Raw genomic sequence first — 22,219 nt, forward strand, 5'->3', positions numbered from 1 at the left:
AGCTAAAGTGAAGAGCCAGAGAAAGGTGTCAAACCCAGTTACTCAAATACAGAAACAGGAGCACCTTAAATGCTAAGCTGAACATCAACTACAAAAATATATGCACACACAAACATATACATATGTAAATATATGTGTGTACATATATGTATGTATATTTGAAGACTTTATTTTTAAAGGCACAAAGGCAGAGTTACAGCAAGAGAGGGAGAGACAGATCTTCTATCCACTGGTTCACTTCCCAAATGCTGCATCACAATGCCAGAGGCTAAGTGATACTTCTGATGTAGTAACTAGAACATTTATTTTATTTACCTTCTTTTTTATTTTATTTACCTGAGCTGATATAGAAGATGCCATAAAAAGAAAAACCTGATATTTTGTTCCCACTGTGTTTCTTAAGACATATTCTTGACCTTTACAAGATTGGAGCATAAATTTCAGAGATCAAGTTTAGGTTAATAAATAGTGATAAAATTAGTAGCTATTATAAAACCATTAAAAAGCAAAAACAGAAATCTTCTTGCATTGTTCTTTATTCTCTTGGTTGATGATTGAATTATTAAGATGCATGAAATCCTGTGTGTTTATTTGGCCAGAGCCATCCCACATTTGTTCTCTCAACTGCATTGTGTTGTAATGATGACCATGAAAAATCATCTCAGAAAATAACCTCCAATATGAAACAGCAATCAGTATGCATGCTGTTTGTGATCAAGTCCCAGAGATGTATAGGAAAGGCCCAAATAGGTCTGCCCTGCTTTAAACACATGCTTTCTGCCTGCCAGCCCACAAATTGCTTCTATCTATTACATAAGACTAAATTAATATCTACACGGAGACAGTTTATTGTGGATGATGGATCATGGGTTTGTTACTCACACATCCAGAGCAAGGCTCTAGAAATCACACCATCATTGCATTCCCAAGCTAAGGAATGATTGTCATATCCAGACATGTTTGTCATGAGAGACAGGCTCATGGCAACCCAACTGCTACCTGAGGAAATACTGCCATGTCACACGAGAAGTGGAAAATGACCACGGCTTGGCAGAACTCAGAGGGAGTAACAGTCAATGTGGAGTGTCGAATGCCAAGTGCAATACTGTTTAACGACAGATCCTTCTGAGAATGAAGTGGCAGAGCTGGCTATACCTGCAGTTCATGTGGTTGGGAACCAAATGTGAGTGCTAACTTTGGCAAAGGCAAGCCAATGGCATCTACAGTTCTTTTGAAAGGGTCAATGATCCAAAGAGGGAAGTTAGTTAATGATAGAATAAAGGGGGCCCTAAAGCCTGAAGGTGAAATTTCCAGCATAAACGAAGGAGGTGGGTAAAGGACATAGGAAATTGGAGTGATGGGCCTCTTCATCCTGTCTCCTGACAAACTGTCTGGCTGTATCAGCGGAAGTGGAGCGCAATCGATATTTCTGAAACAACCACACTGCAACGGTCCCGGGCAGAGCAGAGCTAGAGTTCTATTACCATAAGTGGCTGAGTCATTGATGTGCCTGTGGATGTCATTTTGCATACTATTTGCATGTTATTTAGTTCAAGCCTGCCAATAAATAAACACAATTTATCAACTTGCACAACCCAACCTGACCCTTGTAAGTACAAAGGAAGGAAAATAAACTAGAACTGCAATGAATCACTATTTGTTTAGCAACAAACAAAAAGGGATAGTTCAGGTCCAGAGGGTAACTGATTAACTTCAATGTTTTCATCTAAGTAGAATGCTCCCTGTGGGCAAGGCTATGTTGTAGATTTTTTTTTTTTTTTCTGGTAGTCCTGCTTAATAGCTTCATCTGGTGAATTTTTTCCACTTGTTTGTGAATCCCGATTTCACTAAGAAATACAGTCATCCCTCAGATTCGCCATTTCACATCTGCAGGTCCAACCAAGCATGGATTCGAAACATTAAAAAAAATTGCTTCTGCACTAAACATGTACAGACTTTTGTCATTATTCCCTAAGCAATATTTTGTAACACCTATTTACACAGCATTTACATTGTGCTTTAAGTACTCCAGATGGAATTTACAGTCTAAGGGAGAATGTGTGCAGATTACATGTAAATACTCTGCCTTTTATATGAGGCTTGAAGCATTCAGTTTCTGAAGGAGGTCCTGGAACCAATCTCCCCTGAATTTTGAATTCGTATCTCTGTGTATTTGTCTCATCATCTCTTAGTCAAGTTGATTGAGTGCCTGACAGAATAGCAAGTCCTTTGCTTACATTGTAATTTAACCCCTAGCAAAGAGTCTAGTTTTATGAATGATAGAGCAAATCTGTGAGCATTTGCAAAAACATGAGGAAGTGGCAAGTTGCAGACTCTGGACTTGTGCTTAAGTCTGATTCCAGAGCAAGAGGTTCTCCACCACATATGAGCAAATTAAACTTGAGAAAATGTGATTATTGGATACTTCTGTGTGAAAAGACACACAGATGTAAATTTGCCATTCCTCAGCAGTGATTTTGTAGAGGCTGAGGTTTATAAGATTTAGAGAATATTCTCGAAAAAAAATTCCTGTCGAATTATTGACATTACATTAAATGCAAAGGAAAACAAGTATTTAGAATTATAAAAGAAAAATAATGCAAAATTAAAAGGCCACAAATAAAACAAACTGAGTAATAAAATTTTTTTTTAATGAACTGATGGATCTTTATGATAATGGCTTTTTTTTAATATTTTGGCTACAAACTCTTTGATCATCTTTGATCATCAACTCACATTAAGTAATTTTTAAAATAATTTCCACTTAGAAAATAAAAGGATAATTTATAGCTTCCTCCAGCATGGTTGGTTAAAATTTGGTTTTTATTGTTGGTGCAGAATGTAAAAATTCATTTGGTGAAACTGCTTTGTTTGTAATATGGATACAGTTTTGTGTCTCCAAAAATGCAAGTGCTAAAGTGACTTTATTTTGCTATGTTTTATCTAAAAATGAAATCTGACAGGAGTGGTTTGCAGGTTTGACCTACTGTTATGGAGAAAGACTAGAATTTCTGCTTAAAATTTTAGATGTGTGATTATTGGATGGGACCTAGGCAGAATAACTTTTGACTCCATGCAAGTCTTGTCTCTTTTATTTCATATTCGGCTCCACTGCAGAATACAAAAGGAACCATTCCTTTGTTTCATCCTAAGACTTATCATGTGTACCTTAATTTTATTAACTAGTGGGTAACACACACACAAAAAAAGGATGCTCATGGAAGCCATTACCAACCTATGACTGTTAGAAAAAAGCATTAGCTATATGTGGAAAAGACTGCAAATTGAGTAAATCTATTTCACTAAATTCTATGTACGTAAAAAGAATCCCCAATTCTTTCTCTCAAATCCAACAAATGACTTCAGCCATTCCAAAACTATGTGAAAAATGAGCAGTACATCTGAGAGGAAGGCAAATTGGACTTACTGATTGAAATTTAAATATTTTGCTTCTAACATTTTAAATTTGTACAAAATTTCATAAGGTGAATACATTACTGGAACCCTTCCACGGTCTTGGAATGGGCAATGCAAGAGAGAGGGTTAGAAGCTTATGGTTCATCTACTCTTTGGTACAGCTACTGGCAAGGACCCATGCACTTATCTCCTTACCATTTACTGCGTTCAAACACTCTAACCACAGCCCTGTGAACCATGTGCCTGGTGCCACTACTAATTCCTCACTCTAGAATGTCATGTGACTTAACACATTATATGTGTATTTCTTTTTATAGCTGTGCCCTGTTATGGGGTGCAGCCAGTGATAGCCAGCACCCATTGACAGTGGGCAAATGAAATTTGGCTGTGTTCTCTACCCTCTGTCCTGAAGGTGGGTCCTAACAGCAATGGAATGTTAATTCCATCTTCAACCACTTCCCCCACATCCTAAATTAGCCAGGATATTGGAAGTCCAATTAGTCTAGATGTTTTAGCTACAAGCCCCTTTAAAAGGCCCATGAAGCAGGTGGTCTCACTCTCTTTCTGGCCAGGTGCTTCCATTATGCTAGCACCTCAACTCTTGGCTGACCCAGGACAGGTAATCCCCTGAGCATGGTCCCTGTGTACTGCTTAGAAGAGGCAATGGTTATAATAATGTTGTTTCTGTTTTGTGTGCTATCTGGAGTTCCAAGAGGGGTGAGACCAAGCAGTAGTAGAATGTGGGCAGAAAAGCCAGGGAAAGGTGAATGTCTGCAGCTTTGTAAGTGTGTCCAGGTTCTTTGTAAGTGTGTCCCAGTTATTTGTTGCATGTCTCTTAGAATAACATGTTGCTGGGGAAGCTTGGACATAGGTCTTCAGCTTAATGGATGGGATTATGATTGGTTGGATTATGATGGATTAAGTTGACGTACGGACTTGTGATTTGCTATTGTGCTCTATTATCACCAAGCTTAGTTAATAAAGACTCCTTAATAAGCCTTAGACATGTCTGGTATGATCTTGCTTGCACCCTGCAACATACCCCACTGACAGCCTCATCTCTATCAGTTCCATGTAGTGGTTGTAAGATTTTTTCAGTATGCGGGCCCATTTGTAGGCCCATCAGCTTGCATTTCCCTTAATTATTCAAAAGGTTCTTTTAAGCCAATTGCCAGAATAAATACATGGAAGAAAATCACTTTAACTCTCATACTTTTAAATTCTGTTATGCTTAGCATCATTAATTATATAATTATGTGTGATTATATTTATATCTCAATGTATTATTTATTACATTAATGCACACCAGTGATTGTTATTATTAAATGCATATTTATATGCTATATTGATTTGCTGCTACATTATTAAAGTATCTAAATTCCTTTGAATATAGGAGCCTATTTGTGGGTATTCACTTATACAGACTGTGCTTGCGTTGTTTGAAGTAACACCCCTAGCCTTCAAGAATGCTATAGTCCACAGCTTGGAAGTCACTAAGCCTCTTAGCTGCTGAAGATATCAGTGGTTGAGTTTTTCCAAGGCCCTTAAGTTCAAGCACAGAAAAACAATAAAATCATTGCAAGAGCCACTTAAATATAAGCAACATTTTTTGCAGTGTACAAGTATTTCTAAATTAAATGATTTGGAGCCGTGAATATCTTATATCTTCCTGAAATAAGTGGACTTTCTTGTGACTGGGGACAGTTGGGTGAGAGGAAGGCATTGACCAGGGCATATATATGTCTGTGCTTCAAGCGTTGGGAAAAAATTGGTTTGCAGTCACACAGGGAGGAAATGTGTGGCCATCTTTCTTCTCCTGGCTGGCACTGCAAGTTGGCTTCATTTTAAAAATAGTACTAGGGAGGGAGGGAAAAAAATGTAATGTATTCTTAAAATGTTTATATGTCAGCAAAATCCTGAAAACCATTCAATAGATTAATCCTCCTGCTGACTTAAAAAGGATGGATTTCCAGCTATAACTGAGATTGGGAAAAATTGATTTCCATGTTTCTTATGACTGAATAAGATAAAAGCCACTGCCCTGGCAAGCTTCTCCCAGACTACATCCAGAATTCAGGAGGCTTGGCTAATTGAAAAGTCACTCCAAATACCAGCCCAGACCCTTCGAGGAGATCTGGAAAGAGAATCAAGGGCAGGTTGTCAATTCCTCAAGAATGATTTCCAGAACGTTGTTTATTCTCACCACTGCTGAACAGTTGCAGTCAAAGGTGAAATGGTTTTCTCTCTCTTTTCTTCCAACTCTTCCTCATCTCTCTTTTACCACTCCCTCTCTTTCCATTTATGAACTTTGTTTTCCCTCTCTGGTAGTCTTTGTGTCAATACATTTCCCAAATGTGTTTTCACACATTTGTGTGCAGATTCAAGCTCTGTTGTTAGAACTCTAAGCCATGGTGAACTAATTCCTTTTTGTGACTTTAGTTTATTCAATAAAAAAACCAGCGTGTCCCGACCTGCAGGACACGACGCTCAAACCCTGAGGGTGGACTGGGAATGCCGGGCTGCTGGCCCCCGGCTGCTGGCCCAAGAAACATGCGGACACAAGTACTTGGTGGAAAAGTGTGCCTCTTGCTCTTTATTTCACTCCTCACATATATACTTTCTCTAGGGGAGGAGGAGAAGGGGAGGGATTTCCTGGAAGTAATTGTCTTCATTGAAGCAGGGAAGGAGCTAGTCTATATTGAAACAGGGGAGGAACTAATCATCTGAACAGAAACAGGGGTGGAGGTTCTAGTCCACTTGTTTTACACAGCATGTTCTGGCCTAATATTCTGCTTGCTGTGGCTCTGTTTGCCCAAGGCAGGCTTTGCAATGCAACAGGTTGTCAGGTAGGCCAAGTCTAAGGCCCACAAGTCTGTGGCTCTTAACACCAGCGTGTGCATTTATATGTGTACTTACAGTCGGGAGAGCACTTTCCCTATGGCTTCTCATATAATCAGGTTATGAATCCTATAAAGGGCTAATTATTAATTCTGTTTCATTTATATTCTAGTCTGTCATTTCCTTCATGTTGTTTCTTCTTTTTCTTTAGATTTGAATGTTTTCCCTTAGTGTTTCCCCAATCTGTTTCAGTTAATTTCTTTATAGAAACAATTAGTCATATCATCATAAATCAATCATGTGATAGCCTTGTCTTGGGCAAATGGGATGGTTGCTGAACCATTTATTTTTGTAAGGAATTCCATAAAGTTCTTCAATAAAGTTATATGAAGTCCTCTGGTTATTCAGTTAATTAATCCACACAAGGCAAAACCATCCTCAACTTCTTTATGCATTTTTTTTCTTTTCTTTCTTTCTTTATTTTATGATGCAGTTCCATAGGCTTTGGGATTTCCCTTCCTTTCTTCCCATAACTCCTCCCACACTGATCTCCCTATATTATAATAGTATAGTCCTTTAAAAACAGTCCTAAATCCATCATTTTGCTATTTAAGTGTATCCTGACTTTGTAAGCATGGGCAATGGCAGAGTCCAGCAACCTATTGTCAAAATATATTTAATAGCTTCATTGGGACTCATCTTCGATTGGAAAGCTGAGATGCTCACCTTCTGAATCCCTTGAATCTTGACCTACAAACTACAACAATAACAGCAACTACTATTAAGTTGCATTTTATTTGCAACTGTCAGACTTCTGAATGATTTACTTATATGAGCTAATGGAATCCTCATGACAACCCTTTGAAGTAGGTACTATTTAAACTCTCATATTTACACATGAGAGAGCTGCAACACCAAGAAAAGGATCTTGTCTAAGTACAAAAACCAATAAATGGGAGAATGTAGTTTTTGACCCAAATTAGCTACCAATAGAGTTTAGTCTCTTAATCATGTACTGGATAGATCTTTTAATTAATGCAATTAGACAGCACTCACCGAACTGATAGATTTAGCAAATGGAGCTTAATTCTCAAGCCAGTTTTCTTCATTTACCACAAAGAACTGAGGTCAACAGAGGCTCTGCACCGTCATCTGATCAGCTATTATGTCCTTTATATTTTTATTAGGCTCTTAGCACATGAACTTGCAAGTTGCAAAGAAGGTGGGAACCTGCAGTGGCTCATCCCCAGCAATTTCCATTGTGGGTGAATCCTTCTGTGGAGGACTGCTATCTGTGTGTATTGTGTATGCTTGTAGTGAGGAGAAGCGCTGAAGGCAATGCTTGTACGTAGAGAGGAGGAAATGGGGCAAAGCGAACCTTAGGGCCCGGGTTTGCTGTGAGTAGCGTGACAACAAGGTCTGCTTTGAGGGTTTCTTGGTGGGTGTGGTTCGTGGGGAGCTGTTCCCATAATGACAGGGGGTGGAGTGTGTGTGGCAGTCTGTGGGAGGGTGACGTGAGCATAATCATACGGCACAAAGAAAAACCCTGGCAGCTCATATTATTCCTCCTCTTTTCTTTACCTCCCTCCAGCTCTCTTCTAACCCTAAACATCAACAATGTTGCTGAAGAAATTGAAATGGCTACAGTTGTGAAAAGATTTTTTTTCCTTCTGAAATGCAGCATAAAACCACACTCATAACAACTAGGTTCCCTATATAAATCTATTTTTGAGATGATTACAGGGTTTCCATAACCCTTCTAGTATCAACTGCTGGTTTTGTTTCTTTGTCGTCAGTAAACTGTTGGCAGGATAGTGTACCAGAGGTATATTTTTTAAAGGGTATAATTGCATGGCACAGAAATTATCATTTTCTCGACAATGAGTTTCACTGGTCTCTCCCTTTGAGAATCCGATTTGGAAGCTGGGCTTGTCAGTCCCTCCAAACGCACATTGCATTGTGTATGTTGGTCTCATGGCACATCATGCTGGCAACCACCAGGCAGAGGGTAGCAATTAAACCACACAATAGGCATCAAGGGATGAGGAGAAGATACTGTGTTTGAAATAAATGAACGCGAGTAGCACAGCCAGCTTCCCGAGGAAGGCTATCTGAGCAGTGTGGTGAGCCAAGTTTGGGCAAATTTTGCAAAGGAAGCTGGGAAATTCCCCATGGTGCCAAGCCATTAGGCACCAGCTGAGGCTGCATCCTTCTCAAGGATCTACCACAGGATTCCTTCTTCCAGGCTATCTTTCTCTGTGGTATGGAAGGAGGCCTTTGTAGAGCAATGTTTTTTCTACTGCCAGGGCCCAAAGGCTATGCAAATTGTGATTGATCTGGCGGCTATTTTTAAAAGACATGTCTAATTCATGGAGGCACAAGCACTTTAGTTCACCCTCAGAAACTGGGGACAGATCCGACATAAATCAGTGTCTGAAGTGGAAGATAATAAGCATCAAAAAATAATAGGCAAAATTATCTGTTGGCAGCAGGAATTGACTCTCAAGGGGTGATAATACCCTGGTAATAGAGAAAAAGTACTTTCCAATCTGTATCTAGGGGGAGCAAGAAAATCCTCTATCTAGAAAAAAAAGATCACAGTATTTCTCATTCAATAATCAAGATGACTTCTGAGGTGTTTCAGTACTGAAATGCTGCTGCTATCAACAAATTATTTCTGACCTGACCCCCAGAAACAATTGTGTAGAGTGAAATAAGGAAGGCTGGGACCAGCTCGCGGAGCTGCTCCACTTCCCATCCAGCTCCCTGCTGATAACCTGGGAAAGTAGCAGAGGATAGCCCAAAGCCTTGGGCTCCAGTACCCATGTGAGAGACCAGGAAGAAGCTCCTGGTTTCCAGTTTAGGATTAGCTCAACTCTGGCAGTTGTGGCCTTTTGTGGTGTGAACCAGTGGATGGGAGGCCTTCTCCATCTCTTCTCTCTCTACAAAACCTATTGTTCACATAAAAACAAATAAATTTTTAAAAGAATAAAGAAGGAAGATTGCGGAGCACAGATGGGTGGTAGTTCAAGTAGTGCTATCTGGGGGAGAGGGCTTTGGGTTAGTGACAGAAATATCTACACAATAGAGAAGGCATTTCAATTGGTTATTGTAACTTAGTGAAACTCAGCGTTGCGAACCTCTAACAGCTCTCCCTCAAAATCTGCTCTCACCAGTGTTGTGCTTGAGAAGCTGGATTTGGAGTGGCCTGATCCACCAGAAAAAGAGAATGCTGAAAATATTTGTTCATTCCCTGATTTAACTAAGATTTTAAAGCATACCTGTGTCCAAGGTGCTCTAGTGTGAAGACCACTAGGACAGAATGGAAGGTCAATGTTCTCACGTGGTTCACAGATTAGTTGGGTAAAGACCAGCCAACATAATTTTAATAGAAGATATAGAATCTATTATAGAAACATGTAGATTATGGACCTGGGAGTAAATAGACAAGGAAAGCTAGATATACAGAGAGGAAAATCTTCCATCCACTGATTTACTCCACAAGTGGCTACAATGGCCAAAGCTGAACCAATCTTAAAACAGGAGCCAGGAGCTTCTTCCAGGTCTCCCATGTGGGTGCAGGATTCCAAGGCTTTGGGCAGTCCTCAACTGTTTTCCCAGGCCACAAGCAGGGAGATAGATGGGAAGCAGGGGCGTCAAGATTATAACCAGTGCCCATATGGGATCCTGGCGCATGCAAGGCGGGGAACTTGGCTGCCAAGTTACTGTGCCAGGCTCTTGAAGAATCTCTTTTACTGAAAGATTTATTTGTTTATGTGTTAAGTCAGAACTATTCAGAAAGGACAAACCATAGGAAGGATCTTCTATCTTCTGGTTCACCCTCAAGATGGCTACAATGACCAGGCATGAATCAGGTGAAGGCCAGAAGCCAAGAGCTTCATACAGGGACATGCACTATCGTCTGCTGCTTTTCACAGGCCATTATCAGAGAGTTGCACTGGAATGTCTAGAAGGATTGTAAGTGGCACCCAAATGCGGTGTTACCCGCTATGCTCCAACACCAGTCTGAAACATGAACATTGAAACTGATGGTCGAGGATTAGAGCAGTAAATCATTATTGATGTTATATTATAAGAGACAAAGAATATATTAAGGCAGGTTTTTAAAACCTGGGCAATAGAAATACATTGGAGAATGTGGTATGTTCAGGAAAAGTTGGATCATTTTATTCATGAGCGTGAAGGGGAGACACAGAAGAAAAAGAAAGTGGTTATGTCAGGAATTGACTTCTTAGTAACTTGGATTTCATCCTGTAGACAGAAAGGAGCTATTGCAGATGTTAGGCAGGGCAGTAATGCGATTGAATCTGCAATTTAGATTATATTTCCATACATATTTGTCATTTCAAATGAACAGATAGTCTGACATGTGGATTTTGTGAGTGTAGATCGAGTCTAAGAGTTTGGTAAATTTTAAGTGGCCTCTTAAAATTGAATTTTTAGATTATGAATTTGTAGGCTGTACCCCAGTCCTGCAACTTCCCCATGATTCTTTACTGGTGGTCCTGCTAGAAGCTTCCATCTGATACCTCTGAGACACCGATCTGTGGATATCTGGGTGGAAAATGGGAAATATGCAATTAATGCTCAAAATATTGTGACATACAAGTAAGAGATAGCAGTGTGGAAATGATTGATAGGAAAGGTAAAGTCTTCTCAAGTCAGCTTTCTTTGAATGAGATCTTTCCTAGCTTCTGGGTTTCAAGTGGCTTCTCCTAGAACAATATACTTGGTTGTGATGAATAAATGTCATTCCCTCAAAAAGAAGGCTAGAAAGGTCAGCATGATTTCACTTAAGCTTTTGTGCAAGACTTCTGGTAAATGGGTTCCTTGTTTTATTTTCTTACACAATCACAATTTTTCCTTCTATTCAGAAATGAGCATCATATGATATAAAAATCAAACCAAACTCTCTGCAGAGATGACAAAATGATAAATAAGACAAAAAACACACAAATTGGTATTTCAAACAAAAATAAAATTCATCAACAAACATTGACTTTATAAGACTCTTACTAAATACCCTCTTTCCTCCTCAAACACTGAAAGACAGGTCACCTCCTCAAATACTATAAGAAAGGTTACCATTCCTGCTAGGACAGAGGTAGACTAAGTAGGGCTGGCCCATGGACTCACCAAAGGGCAATGAGATCTGGCATTGAGAGGTTCTTATGGAGGAGCTTGGCAAGTGCTCTGTTGGAACACAGACTCTTCAGTTGAGTGCAAGAACCAAGACAGGGAGCAGCCCTGACCAGGCCAGGGAACGGTACCCACCAGAACACATTTGACTCAGATCTGGGGTGATCCAGGCTAGGCCAATTCATATCATCCAATGGCAAATCCAAGAACCTGAATGTTGTGTGGGTCAGGCCAGTCAGGCTGCAATACCAGCCTGCTTATATTAGTGCTGGGACTGGGGGCTGCCGGGGATGGGCTGGGTAGGCTGTATGCCCCACCAGTGTGAGCTGGAACTGGGAGCAGCACTGGGCCCTGCCAGGGTACAGCACCCACTGGCAAATGCCAAGGTAAGGCAGGCCAAGACAGAATGTGCCACAGCAGCCAACCAGCACACACAAGACTGGGGGGTAGGGAACGAACAGTGGGAGCGGGCGCTGTATGGAGCTCCCCTGTTGGACCAACACTTCCATTGGTGAGCGTGAGAGCTGGGATTAGGGATAGAACAGGCTGGGCAGGGCTACAACACCTGTTGGCCTCATGTGAACTGGATCAGGGGAAAGCCAGGCTGGGTTGACTATTCCTACTGGTGTATGCATAAGCAGAGTAGGTGTGGATTTGTTAGGCTTTGATGCAGCATTAGTGGACAGATGCTGGCACAGGGGGCAGATTCTGTCAAGTTAAGCTGCAGAACCATCTGGAGAGTGCAAGATCCAGGATTGGGAGTTGGCACAATAGGAAAACAGTGAGCACCTCCCCATTGGGTTGCCACTCTGACTGTAATTGTTGTCACTCTGCATGAGGACCAGATTGGGGCAGGAATGGCTAGATAGAGAGTGGCACCCGCTGGCAGGTGTGTGGGATAGATAGTGGTGCTAGTTGGTTTGAACTAGGCTGCAATGCCTATTGATATGTATGAGAGCTGAATGGGATATGGGACAGATAGGACCACTCTGCTGTACATATTTGCAAGCATGGGAACCAGGTCAGGAGGCAGGCCTAATGGGGGTTACTGGGAGTTGCTCAAATTAGCCTGCAGCTCCCACTGGTTTATGTAACCAAGTGTGTGGTGGATAAAACTGGGGAGGGTTGCAGCACCCATTGGTTTGTGTAGAGAACAGGGCTGGAGACAGAACTGACCCAGCAACTGCAACCATCAGTATGCATGTAAGCTGATTGGGGTGACAGACTGTTCCAGACCCTGTATTGGCAAGCACACACAAGAATCAGGTCTGGGATCACCTCAGGTGAAGTTTCTTTGGGGATTCCCCAACTTAACCTCCAGACTCAAAATTTCAATTATGGAAAAAATTGCAGGGTCCACGGTCTGACTGTGGAATGCTTGTGTCAGAGCTGGGCCTCCTCAGTGGCTTAGACAAAACAGTGGAAAACCTGACCAATTGCACGTGGAGATACGACGGTACACTAGAACCTGCAGAGGACACCTGGTACCACAAGGGAGGAAGGATGACAGAACAAATCAATCAACTAGCCCAACCATGTGTTGGCAGTGAAAATCTAGGCAAACGGAGACTCTAAGGTGGACTATGTTAGCCAGTGGATTCTGGAGAGATTTCTTCATGCTTTGAGTGGCGAGACTGGCAGCAATTCAGAACTGTTGAACTATCAAAACCACTTGAGCACAGCCCTCGGAGCATGCCCCCCATCGGGGACCCTGGGATGGTTGGGAGGCTGGGTGTGGTTTTTTCGTTTGTCTCCCCCCTTCCCTCAGATATAGGAAGGAAAAAAGAGAATGTGATAACAATGGTTTTATCCACTTTCCGCTAGCCCTTGATCCTTTGCACCTTAATCAACTATGTAAAGATCATGAACAAAATAAAAATAAAGAAAAAAAAAAAAAACATAAGACAGCACAGGGCTAAAAATTTGAAGAAAAAAGAACGCCAAAGCACAATGGTGGTGGTTCATGTCCAATGCTTTAGGAGCAGAGGAGACTTACAATGGGCATGATTCAGAAAAGGCTATTTCAGATCACCAAGATGAGCAGATTCTAACACAAGATAAGATCCAGCAGAAATACATTTTTCTGAGAATTTGAATGACAATAAGAGCCCTGAACAGCAGAGTGGCAGAGGAGATCGTCCTTGTGGAACACAGGCAATACTGGAGCACCATCTCCCTGAACTTGAGTGCAGTGTCTCTTTCTCCGGGGACTCTGGGTCGTGCCTCTGAACCACGTGTGCCCAGAATCTCACACAGTGGAAGCATTCCCAAGGTCACTGTACCTGGTGTCTGACCTGCATGTTTGTGTGAACAGGTAAAGACACATAGCAGTAGCACCATGCGTTCAACCTAGCTGTGCCTGAATCAGGGTCCTGCTGTCTCTAGGGACAGACCAGAGATTTAGAACTTCATAGATCCTTACAACCAGCAGAAACCTCAGAGGTCATTAAATTCAGCTCCTCACTTTATAGTTGAAGAAACAAAGATGATCCAGATGTTTGATCATTTGCTGGTAGTCACTGAACTGGTGATGGGCAGGCATGGGACTAAAGCCCACTTGGCTGATGACTCATATCAGTGTTCTTTTCACTAAGTCACAGTGTCATTTTTTTTTAAAGAAAAAACACTTTATAAATACTAAAGGTATGACACCTCCTTCTCCTCTTTGAAGACACTCTTGAATATCTATGAATTCCTCGAAATGCAGGTGCTTTTCATAAGACATTGAACTTCACCACCACGATTTTAGACCCATGCAGAGCATACTTGACCATCATTAGGGCATGAATTTGGACAAACTAATACAATACTTTATTATGTATATAGTGTTTTATCCCTTTCAAATCATTTTAGGTACTTTCGTGTGTTGGATTTTGTAAGAATCCTATGAGGTAAGCTGGGAAACCCTTCTTCATTTGACCACTAAAGAAAATGAGACAGAGACACTTAAATGATTTTGTCTTTGGCACAAACTGAGATAAAGGTGAAATTAAACTAAAAAAAAAGATGATTCTTTAATACAGAAGAACCAACAATAAAGAACAATATTTGGTTGTGAGTGGAACAATTCAAATGGGCTAAAATAACTCACATTTTGTCAAGGTTTGTGGCTGTTGTTGCTGTATGTATAAAATGTCCTGCAAGTTTCAAAGGTAAACTGTGTGGATGTCACAAGTGACAGCCGCAGTTGAATTCCCAGATCATATCACTCCGTCTTACATTATACCCAAAAAGGCAAGTTCCAAAGCTGATGGAAAAGGACAGACTCCATGAGGGCCTTGATGGGATTGGGCTGAAAAAGATTCAAATAGACACAGTCTGTCCCTGGAGACAATTAGAAAACAGAGTGGAAGGCCATTTGTTACATCTCTCTCTTTGTTTCCAATGTGGCTGTTTAAATTTGAATTGAGTGTGTTTGGGGATTTTCTACAAAGGAAGGCACCTGGAAGGCTGCCGCTTCTTGTTATCAGTCATGTTTTATTATTGAGAGGAGGAACACCCGGAGGAACTTCAGAGGTCTGACACTAGCAAGAAAAATGGGAGGGACCTGCACATCACCATTCGGGTCCCACCACGTCCTAACTTAGAGACACCGTCCTCGGGAATAAATTGGAAATTCAGAGCAGTAACAACAAAAGAGTTCAAAACATTTTAAATGACTATTAAAGGTGGGGGAGAATTTTATCAGATGAGGGCGTTCCTCCACCCGCATTAGGCTCAAAAACCAATCCGTGACACTGGTGTTCGCAGCCGAGAAAAAGCTCCAAAGAAAACTTTGTGACCAGCAAGCAAGGAATCAGAAGGACATGGACCCAAGTCCACCTCTTCAGTCCAGGGCCTGGAGGAGGTTGTATGGATTGGATGAGGGGGATGCGGCCTGCAGAGATGCTGGGTAACTCTAAAAAGATATCCAGGCTATCTAGTTAGAATTGGATTTTGAAGTGTTAATTTGACTTCGCTACCCCAACAAGAGGCAAGGCTCCTCATTTGTTTGTAGAGATGTCTCTTTGTCCAGAGGAACGCAGATTGGCTGATATTTAGCCAAATCCGGCAATAGGTGTTAACCCTTGGAATGTGATTTTAATAGCCAATAGGTATTTATAATTAATGTGCAATAACTCAATTATGCACATCTCTTTAAATTTAATAGGCCCAGTTAAGGTAAGATCATTAGGCACCCAATTGAATGTTAAACACATATATTTGGAGTTTAACGACTGTGCAGCAGATGCAGGATGGATTATGGGATAGTTAAGAGGTATTAACAAAGTTGTTACTATTGTGGGGATATTTAATTAATGTTTCAAACAATCTATTCTTTGAAATCTACCCAAAATGTGAGGTGAAATTTGCTCAGGGAGCAGGCGCGTTTGTAATTGACAGCGTTTGTTGAAGCCGAATCAAACTGAAGAACACAATGAAACAGCCCTCTAATTAGCGTGAGAAATGACAACACAACAAAACCACCGAGTGTCTCCAATGACAGGTGCAGCAAATAACAAGGCTGATGAAAGATTTTGCAATTAAAGATTCTGCTATGAAGATTAATGGAGTATTATCTTAAATTAATGTAGGTGGGTTATCTGCGAGGAGTTTCGGCTTTACACACGTCCCTCTTCTTTCTCTCCACTTAATTTGCTCTAGGCCTTGAATTTGCTTTCCTGCACCTTCTAACCAAAATGATTTTTTATTTCACATTTTCTATATTCTTTTTCTGCCTGCCTGTCATCAAGTTTTCTTCCTTTGGGTCTCTCTCTTTGTTGGTAGGTCAAATTGTAAGAGTTCAGTCTCATTGTCAATGTCGTGCGTCCTCCATCAAATAATTCATCGTGTTCTCTCATTCTCCACCATGGGAGTTTTTAAATTGCAAATTAGTCTGTTTGAAGCACAAGGATTACACAAATGTGTACTAGCCAAGATGTCCACTTCGCCTAATTTCCCTTTTTATTAGAATATTTACTTTTGTTGTCATGATTTCATCAGTCATTCTTTCAGTAATTGTTCACTGAGTGTCTGCCATGTGCCAGTGTTGTGGACACTGGGAATACAAGGATTAAAAAAAAAACTTCCAAATTTCCTCCACTTATGCAATTTACATTGTAATTAAAGAAACAGAAAAGAAATGAGGAAGCAGGATAAATCATATATTGATAGATTCACTGGGAGAAAATTTTAAAAATCAAGGAAGCAAAGGTCATGGGTAGGGATTTCTATGGTTGAGTTAGGTCACTGACAATGACGTTTACGTAGGTGATGGAAAGGAGGTGAGGTGAGGTCAGCTGAAACAACACTGAGGAGACCTGCCCGACTGGGGCTAAGTGAGATAGGGAGTAAAACCAGAGAGGCAGTGCTGTTTAAAAACACACAGAATCTTTTTTTTTCCTACTCATGTATTCATTAATTACACTGTATTACATGACACAATCTCATAGATACTGGGATTCTCCCCCCTTCACCCCAAACCCTTCCCCCATGGTGAATTCCTTCACCTTGATGCATAACCACAGCTCAGGTTCCATTGAGCTTCCCTAATTACAAGCTCACACCATACAGAGTCCAGCATCCCACTGTCCAGTCAAGTTCAACGGCCTCTTAGGGAGGCCCTCTCAGGTTTGAAGGCAGAGCCAGCAGAGCATCACCTCGATCAATTAGAAGCTCCAACATATCATCAGCAATAATCCAGGTACGATGAGACTGGTGCAGAGTCCACTGATTGACATAGTCCATCTTAGAGTTTCCCCTTGTCCAGTTTTTCGCTGCAAACATATAGCTGAGGTGGTTGATTGATCTACTCCATGTTCTATCTTTTCTTGGTTAATGTTTTGATTCCTCCATTTTGTTCAGGGGAATCCCCAAAGAAACTTTGAGGTGTTCCCAGTCCAGGCTCCTACATGTACTACTAGTAAGCACAGTACCCGCCACAGTCCATCACTCTGATCAGCTGGTGGTTGTAAACCCTGGGTTGGTTCTATTCTGAGCCCCAACCTCCATTGGAACCAATGAGTATTGCAGCTCTTCCCGGCTCTGCCCATCATACACTCGTCCCTCACCTAAACCAGTGGGAGGTGTGCTGGTTGGGTGCTGCATTCCTACTGGCACAGGCCATTTCACCTTGGCATTTTGTGTTGTGTACTATTTTAATCGCAACCAAACCTGGCCAGGCCCCCACACAGTTCCAGCGCTCGGACTTGCCAGTGGATGACGTGAACTGACTCAGCCTGGTCTGCCCCCAACCTGACCCAAATGTATGCCAGTGGGTCACTTTCCAAAGCCTCTTCTGGGTTGTTTACCTCCATGCTTCCTGCGTTTATTTGTAGGGTCAGTGTCCTGTCAGAGGAACTGTTCAGATTTCTCCATCAGACCCCTTCCTGGTGTCAGGCTTCATGCATACCAGCAGGTCCTTGGGCCAGCACCGCTCTTCAACCCATTCTGGTTCCTGCTGTAAAAACACACAGAATCTTACTGGGAATTTCATGGCACTGGCTTTTCTTCTACGTATTAGGAAAAGCCGCTAGAGTGTTTTGAGCATAGGAGTGACAATAACAAGTTCAATTAACAAATCATCACAATGGTTGCTGTGGAGTGAGCTGTTACACCTGCCTTGAACAGGAGGCAGCAGTGAAGAACAAAGAACTGCTGTCCAAGACAGATATGAGCAGTGAGTCAACACTTAGAACCCGAAATGGTCATTTACTGAAGGTGAAAGAACTGCAGAGGAAGCCAAGAGCTTTTTTTGTAGGTAGATCAAGTAGAATTATGAAGTGTTCAGTTAGACATGTAAGTCCAGATTTCAGAAGAAATGATCAGGATTAAGATAAAAGTCTGAAGATTATTGACCTCCTGAAATGCTTGTAAGTCCTGTGACTGGATGAGATTACACTGGAAGTGAATACAGGCAGAAAAGAAGGCAGGTCTGAGAACTGAGGCCTGGGAGACTTGAACACCTGCGGGTTGGAGAGTGAGGAGGAAACAACCAGAACCACAGAGAAGGAGCAGGCAGGTTGAGGAGAACAGGAACAAAGAGAGAAGGGAGTGGTGCTTCAATGAGATGCGATGCTCCATTGTGTCAAATCTTGCTGATGGGATGAGTAAGATGAAAAGTGAGAAATGCGTTTAGGTTTCGTGGCATCACTGGTGACCTTGTCAGGAGCTATTTCAGTGAAATCCTAGGTTAAAAGACTGATTGGCATGCAAGAAAGCAGGGGTGGGAAGGAATGGTGGACTGTCGGCATGTCATTCTCTTCGGTGGAATGCTTCTGTGGAAAAGAACAAACACATGGATAGTGAGTGAGGAACGTGGGATCAAAAGAAAAACAGATTTGAAATTGTGGAAGATGGTGTGATCGATTCACATGCCATAAGAAATGAATTCACATGCCATAAGAAATGAATTCACATGCCATAAGAGGAAATTTTCATGACAAAGGAGAGTGAAGTGGGTATCACAAGAGCATTGTCCTCGTGCTTGGGTGGGTTAGGAAGGGACCCACTGCTCCAGCGACAGAACTGAGTTTAAATGAAACCATAAACTCTTCATGTATGGCTGCAGGAGGGAAAGCAGGATACATCGGTACCGATGGAGCAGACTGATACATGTGATAGTGAAAGAGAGGGAACATTCCTTTCCAACTGATGTGCATATACGGCTAAGGAGAAAGTAAGAGCGGCAGCCGGGGATGAGAGCAAGGGAAACAGTATGGTTGAGTGACTTTCATAGTCCGCTTACTCAGTGATCATGACTTTTCATTTGAAATCAGCAAATATCTTTGTATTTTCACGGATAAGTCTGGATGCAGAGCAGCTAGAGAGATGCATCCAACCAGCTTTGGGATTTTTGCAAGTCCAATGTATTGAAAGGAGAGAGGACAATTGAAGATGAGAGTATAAGGATTAGATCATACAGGTGATAAGGTTTAAGCTGTGCCTGATGGAATTTGTAGAAAATGTGAAGGACGCAAAGAGCAGCTGAAAAAGTCGTGAACCTTTGTATTATGCATCTTGGTGAGACATCCGACTGTTGAGGTTGAACGTAAAGGAAAATAAGCCACAGAACAGGTGGCAATGGTTAGATAATCACCGAAGTATCTGGAGATAATATGATAATACTAAGAAGATGGCAGAACCATTATACTGGGTGTATAAAGGGAAGAAAGGTGCTGTGGTGTTCTGAAATTAGAGACACAGAGCAGAAGAGTTCTCTGTAATTGTTGCAATGATATACTTATTTGAAAGGCGAAGTAACGGAAAGAGAAGGAGAGAAAATAACAGAGATGTATTGTCTTCTGGTTCGCCACAAATGCCTGGAACTGCCCTGCTGAACCAGGCCGAAGCTGGAGCCAGGAACTTCATTCAGATCTCCAAAATGGGTGTCAGGAACTAAGTACTTGGGCTGTCTTCCACTACTTTCTCTGGAACACTCTGAGGAAGCCGGGTAGGAAATTGAGAAACTGGGGCGTAAACCTCTGCTCTGGAATGCGTGAGTCCTAAGTTAGAGCTTTCCACAATGTGTGCAACACTGTAAGGAGGATTTTTATTCCACATGGAAGCAGTGGGAAAGAGATTGAAGGGAAGAGAAACTGACAGAATTAGAGATGGTTGCCAGGAAACCAATATCTTCAGCAGAGATCTAAGTATAACTAAGAAGAAGAGAATGATTTAGTTTGAGATGTATTTGGGAATAGAAGAAAATCTGGGGATGTGGATGATAACTTACAGAAAAAAAAATAGAAGATTATTTAGGAATCAAAAGGGTTTGGAGGGGGAGACATGCTAACGATAACCAGAACTTCACAACTGTGAGAATAGGAGCATATTGGGAGTACTAAATAATTTGAAGGTCTTGAGGTTGCTTTCAAAAACAGTAATAAAAGCTGAGGTCTTGAAATCCCAATGCCAATGCATAATGAATTAAGCTGCTGCTCACAGCACCAGCACTCCATGTCACAGTGCCAGTTTGGATCTTGAAGTCTGTTCTTCTAATCCACTTTCCTGTTGATGCACTTGAGAAGGTAGAAGAAGAAAGCCTAAGTACTTGGGCCTGTGCTACCTGTGTGGGAGACCAGGATGGCGTACTTGACTCCTGTGTTTGACATGATCCAGACATTATGGAAATGAACCAGCTGACGGAAGACTACTTTCTGTCTCTCTGTCTCTCTCTCTGTCTCTCTCTCTCTCCCTTCCTCTCTCTCTTTTTCTTACCATCACTAATTGACTATCTGCCTTTCCAATAAATCAGTAACAAGAACGAATTCTGATTTTTTCTAAAAGGAGCTGTGGTTCTAAGCTGTGCGTCAGTTTCACGATGGGGGAAGAAAAGAAAGGTAAAATCTTGCCAGGATCTATGTGGTCTTGAGTACTCATCTTGATTCTGTTTATGTATTCCATAACCCAAAACTTGCAGGATGACATGCTTTGCATGAAACCAATGCTGTCAATGAATAGTCTCTACACAACAGTATTGACAGTATTGACATTGAATTGACATTATTGGTGTTTGACTAATGAAAGGGATACTGTGGCAGATGAAGAGGGGAAGGCAGCATTAATATAGCAGTCTGTAAAGGGACTATGATGCTTGCTGGAAATGAGTAGATCTCAAGTAGTTCAGAACAGTTCCAGGTGCCACCAAGGAACATTAAAAGTCTGGTGGCTGGGAACTCGCATTTACTTTTAACATATTGGTTACTCATTACTATGTCAATTAATTCCATAATGATGTAAATTTTTGCTGATGGTATGTTGGAGCTTTCAATTGACTGGGATGATACTCTGCTAGCTCTGTCTTCAGACCAGAGAGGGTATACCTAAGAAGCCGTTGAACTTGACTGGACAATAAGATGCTGGACTCTATGTTTGGTATATGCTTGCAATGGGGGAATCTCAACTGAACTTGAGCTGTGGTTATGCAACAAGGTGGAGGAATCCACCATGGTGGGAGGGTTTGGGGAGGGGTGGGAGAACCCAAGTATCTATGTAACTGTGTCACATAATACAATGTAATTAATGAAGTTAAATAATAAATAATTTAAAAAAAACAATTAAAAAAAAAGTCTCCCAGAATAGTAGAGCCATAGTGATGAAAATGTAGGGTACCTTTACCTGAAATGCAATTGCATGAGTGTGGCATCCAACCCTGCTTTGCTACAAGGAAGCACATACCTTCGTTAGAAAAATCCCTGTGAGATCTAGGCATATGTTCTTTGAGTTCACCTCTGTGTGTATGTGAGCATACGTCATTGTGAATTGCAAGTTGAAAATGTCTAAATCTTATCATGGGGCAGGACAGCTTGGTGATTTGTGCTTTCTTTTCACCTTTTCCAAGATAGACACAGCTGGCCACCAAGAGAGAGGTCAAAGTCCCTGAGTGTCCTTTAGCCTGAGCCAAACTGTCTCCACCAACCTGTCAAATCCATTCATCTTCCAGCTCACACCGCACTATATGCACCCCCAATCCAGATTGCTAAAAGGCAGGCCGGCATGGCCACAGAGTCCCATTACTTCACCAATATCACAGGGAACATTTGTTTTTCCCTGATCAAATGAGATTTAGTTACATGTCAGGGAAAACCAGCACCAGCAGATTGTGTCATTTAATAAAACCTAAAGTTACAAGTGTCCTGAATAGTTCCCTTAGAAGCTATTTTAAGTGGACAGCCCTTCCCCAGAAAACCCCGTGAGTGCAGAGTAACAGAAGTTAATTTTAGCAAGCACTTTTTAACCTACATTTGGGGACAAAAATCCAGGAAACCTATTATATAATTGAAGTAAAAAGAAACCCTCTGGGTGTGACAAAAAGTTGTCTGTC

This window comes from Ochotona princeps, chromosome 2 (genome assembly GCF_030435755.1).
Source record: "Ochotona princeps isolate mOchPri1 chromosome 2, mOchPri1.hap1, whole genome shotgun sequence".
NCBI lineage: Eukaryota > Metazoa > Chordata > Mammalia > Lagomorpha > Ochotonidae > Ochotona > Ochotona princeps.